This window comes from Hypomesus nipponensis, chromosome 1 (assembly GCF_054491055.1).
Source record: "Hypomesus nipponensis isolate SF chromosome 1, ASM5449105v1, whole genome shotgun sequence".
Classification (NCBI taxonomy): Eukaryota; Metazoa; Chordata; class Actinopteri; order Osmeriformes; family Osmeridae; genus Hypomesus; species Hypomesus nipponensis.
Window position 1 is genome coordinate 18,434,620 of NC_140361.1, and position 4,942 is coordinate 18,439,561.

General features: G+C 46.4%; 1 pseudogene across 1 annotated transcript; it reads left to right on the forward strand.

Annotated features, from left to right (window-relative positions):
• The first annotated feature begins 366 nt into the window (after window positions 1-366).
• Window positions 367-2,970, forward strand: LOC146302881 (uncharacterized; annotated as a pseudogene). The gene is made up of 4 exons (XR_014755204.1): window positions 367-393; window positions 1,726-2,040; window positions 2,165-2,281; window positions 2,427-2,970. The product of XR_014755204.1 is annotated as an uncharacterized LOC146302881 (transcript).
• Window positions 2,971-4,942: the final 1,972 nt, after the last annotated feature.

Consider the following 4,942-nt stretch of genomic DNA (forward strand, 5'->3'; position numbering starts at 1 on the left):
CGCATTTCGAAGGTTATATGCCCAAGCAGAGACAGCAATTCGCGTTTACCCATGGACACTGCACTGCAGCCAGCCCCCATTACGGAGCGGATGCGCTCGAGTTTTTCCGCGGGCAACAAGGCTTTCATTTGTACGCTGTCCAGCTGAATGCCAAGGAACTCGAGCGAGGTCAGCGGACTTATGTTTTTTTCGTCTGATAACGGGACGTCCAGTGAGTCAATGGTCTCTCGCAACACGGAAATGCAACGGGCCGGAGGCGATAACGGAAAATCCACCACCAAAAAGTCGTCCAGAAGATGCAGGACAAAAGGCAATTTGAGCACATTTAACAGGATCTAGCACAGTGCTTCCGACCGCGTGTCGAAGATGTGCGGGCTGCTGCGGGAGCCGAAGGTTAACCGAACAGAAAAGTACAGCTTCCTGCGCCAGCGCACACCGAACAAATGCCATCGAGAGGGGTGGAGTGGCATGACCTTAAATGCATCGGTCACGTCTGCTTTGCCCAGCCATGCGCCAGCGCCTGCGATTTTAATCATATGGATTGCGTTATCCACACTGGCATAGTAAAGAGAAAAAAGGCCCGCACGGTTTTAGGCTGTTAATCCTGGCCACCGCGGAGCCGATAGGTCCACTATCAGGTGTTTCTTGCCTGAATATTTGCGCGTAGCTATGCCTATGGGGCTAACCCTGAACGAAGAGCAAGGGGATTCATCGAAAGGCCCAATCATGAACCCTTTAGTTGTCTCTTTTTGAAGGAGTGTGTCCACGACGCCCAGCTCACAAAGTGCGCTCTGCAGGTTGTTACATACATGTTTAACAGTCGGCAGCTCAGATAGACCAGCACGAAACCCACGAGTCAGACCATCCAAAAGGTACGTTACAAAACAACGATCGGGATGCTTATCCAGAGCAATACTGAGTGGGCTGGCTGGGCCCGCCCAGCCCCGAAGGCACACAGCTGTGCGAGGGCACACAGCTTGGGGATGAGCGTCCCCGCAGTAACTGCAAGCATGCAGATACCTGCACTTAGCATAAACACATACATTCTCATTGAAGTGAATACACAGCGGTGGGTTAGCTGCGGATGACTGAAAGGGCTCTACCTTCCTCCAACCACCTCTAGACACGCCCTGCAGGGTCGCCTCAGGTGTAGCAATGGGCGCATATGCGGTTCTGGGACACAGGTTAACAGTGTGAGCCAGAGATCCGCACACGGAGCAAGAGAGCGGCATGTGCCCGGTAAACACACGGCTCATCAAATCTAGGTCTCTCGCCCACCAGTCCAGCCGCTGATTAAATTTCTGGAGGTGCAAGCCTGCCTTGGCGGACAGACATTTGTGAACAAACTACCACCGTAGCGCAGGGCCAGATCACAAATAAGAGCCAGGTAGTCATCCATTTCGACGCGACACTCGGGGTACACCTCGCAAAGCGTGTCACGGTACACCCCGAATGCCACGCAGAATTCGGCCAAAGTCAAGTTCTTGGATATCCTGTTGGTGATGGCAGATATTTTGGACCATCCCAACCCCGTTGGCCCACCGGGGATTTCTAAATTTGCTCCGACTTTTCGATCACCTAGCTCGAGCATCTCACTGCGCTTGCGTCAGGGGCAGGGGCATATCTACGGTTACCGTGACCAACAAAACACAAACAGAAACCCTTGACCGTCAATACTGAAGTCGCATCAACTGTAAAAGAGTGTCCAGACCAGAGTAAAACCAGAGTAAACTAGAAGGAGTTTCACGAACAAAACCGGTTTTACAAGAGATTCAGCGCGAAATGGCTGCTGCTGGGTTCAACAGGACCGTTGAACAGATAACAAACAAACTCAAAAAGCTGAAGGACTACAGGGACCAAAAAAGGACCTCGGTCAAAGCGGCAATGGCCAGCCGTGTCAAAACCCACATTTCGACGTTGTTCATTCTATTCTCGGCAATAGACCTTCATGCCAGGTGGCCGGGGCACTGAACTCTGCAACAATAAACCTCTAGTCATCAGTGGTGGATGAATTGCTGGAGCAAAGTTGCACTGATCCAGGTACGTTCTGTTTTTACATTATTTTGCTTGTCTCCCGCCAGTTATGTATGTCTTAGCTGTTTACTGAGGTACAAATGTCGCACTGCTAGCTTGGATTGTAGCACTGTCTTGTTTTTGTTCATAGACTTGACTAGCATCAACGACATCGATGACGTTGAGTTACCGCCACCGCTGGCCTGCAGCTCTCCCTCACCGTCGAGTAGCGGCTCTGAAGATGCATCTTCAGGAAGGGACAAACGGGGTAAGACTTACTGTTTTAATGACCATGATAGTGTTTCATCACCATGTAGCAGATGCGTACATGTAATTCCCTGCAGAAAACAATTATTTGCATTGCTATGACAACACATTGATGATCTTACATTTGCTCTTGTTGATGTACACAGGAAAAAGGAAGAGAGACAGTACCTCCGAACTGGTACAATATTTAGAAAGGGCAGATGAGAGGTTCTTGCAACACAGCAAGGAAATGGACGATACCTTGCGGCAGGACATGAGGGAGAACACACAATCTCTGCTTGGACCAGGGGCGTAGCCAGAAAAATATTTTGGGGTAGGCCTAGAAAAATATGGATAGGCATCTTTTCAGTTTTTTTTTTTTTACTTATTTACTTTGAGATGTGAACCCGGTGCATAATTTTTCAGAGATGTTTACAGGCAGGCCTTAGAACAAATTGGGTAGGCCTGTGCCTATCCAGGCCTACCCGTGTCTACGCCCCTGGCTTGGACTCATGGGGCGCATGGTGGCGAAGTGATCCAACACAGTATTCTTGTTTTTATGTTAAAGTATTCTTGTTTGTATGTACAACTTTTATTTAAAGACTGTGAACAATATACATTTCTTTACTGCACTTTACATTTTGCAAAGTTTTATAAAGAATTGTTATTTTAAGTGTTCGTTCAAATGAAAATACAAATGGGGTAATACAAGTGTCTGGTTCAGTTCCTTTAATCAATGAATATATGACATGAGAATATAATACAATTTGTGACAGTTTAGATGTCCTCAAACACAAACGACAGTGTTGGTGTATTGAAAGAATCAGTCGTTCCCTCTGTTAAAAGGCATCATTAATGCAGCTCTGATGTCAGTCCCTTCTGTGTTTGCATGCTCAGGAAATGCCTGAGCAGGAGGCTCAGTTTACAGTCCTGTCTGGTTGCTCTTCTGTGAAGTTATCTCCATGTTCCTCACAAATGTTATGGAGCAAACAGCAGGCCAGTGCCATCTTCTTGCTCAGCTCCAGCTTGCAGTCATTTCTTTTTAGGAAGCACCTCCATCTCCCAAAAGCCATTTCCACAACCGCTCGTCCACTGCTCAGCCTGTAATTGTAGGTGTGTTGTCCAGGGGTCAGTCAGCCATTGTCGGACAAAGGCTTCATGAGCCAAGTCTGTATGGGGTATGCCGAGTCTCCTATCAGGTAATGTCCAACATCACAGCCCGAGAAGGTCACTTTTTCCTGCCCTAGCAATTCTCCATCACTTAGGGCATCCCATAAATGTGACAGTCGTAGCACTCTCGCGTCATGCATACTCCCTGGATAGCCAACACAAACATCCCAGAAAATACTTTTGCCATCCACAACTGCTTGCAGAACAACAGAATGCCAGCCTTTCCAATTCAAATCGCGGATAGTCTTCTGGTGCAATTATTTGTATCTGGCTGCCTTCAATTGCACCGACACACTGTGGAACTCTCCACTGATTATTAAAGAAAGTGGCCATTTCTAACAACTTGTCCGCATCAGGAAATCTCAAGTGGAACGGAAGCAGCACCTTGATGATTGTGTTGCAGAATTCCTGGACACAATTAAAACCCTTGTGTTATCTTCGGGTCATTCTGACCCATCAGTCATTGTGACCCACCGTCGTTTGCAACAACTTCACTGCATACAAAAACAAAGTGAAGCATTTTCTTTTAACCGTTGGGTTGTCTCAGACCCCCCACATTGCGAAGGTTAAAAGAAAATGATTAGGGGCCAAGCAGCGAAGCTGTTATTGTTAGTATTATTAGGGGCCAAGCAGCGAAGCTGCGAGGTACCTATTGTTATTGTTAGTTTTATTAGGGGCCAAGCAGCGAAGCTGATTCCGGTACAGGCAATCAAAATGTGCCGTTATGCCAGCAAACAGGAAGTTGGGTTGTATCTCAGCAAATCTTTGATGGATTCACACCAAACTTGCTGCGTGTACTTGTTACCCTCTTCTGAGGATGTCTAAAATGTTGTCTGGGTTATTTGACTGCTTGGCCACCTCATTGCTGCTTGCAGCTATATTTGGAATTGGTCAGATTTGGTATTCCCTTGGTAAGTCAGCAGCATTGATTTTTCTATACAGTTACAATTTGTCAAGAATAAAAAAAATTCAATGGTTCACAATGTTTGGAGAATCCGCCATTACTGCTTGCAGTTATATTTAGGATTCCTCCGTAAGGAGGAAACCTATTGTTATTGGTGGTTTTATTATTTGTAATTCTTGTACCATGGGAGTCAATGGCAGCCCCTAGACCCCATCGACAACTTTTTGTGAAATTTGGCACACTCATTAAGGACAGTTTCTTCTATATCTACACCAAGTTTCATGTCTCCTATTAGACCACTCTAGCGCCACCAATGGGTCAAAGTTGGACTTGTTTACACACGCAACTTTTGAACCGTATGACTCATTTTCAAAAATGAGGTACCACTGGATTCCCTGGATCAAGCCGTGTTCAACACACACCATGGCGTTAATTTCCGGTTATATAGATTTCCCGCCATTTCCGGTTTTATCAAAAACCTTTGAAAGCCTACTCCTCCTACAATTTTTGTCATATCTTCTTCAAAATCACCAGAGATGATCTTCAGACCAAGCCTCACAAAATTTATCAAAGGAATTTTGATCCTCATAACCGTCTGCCCGGTACAGC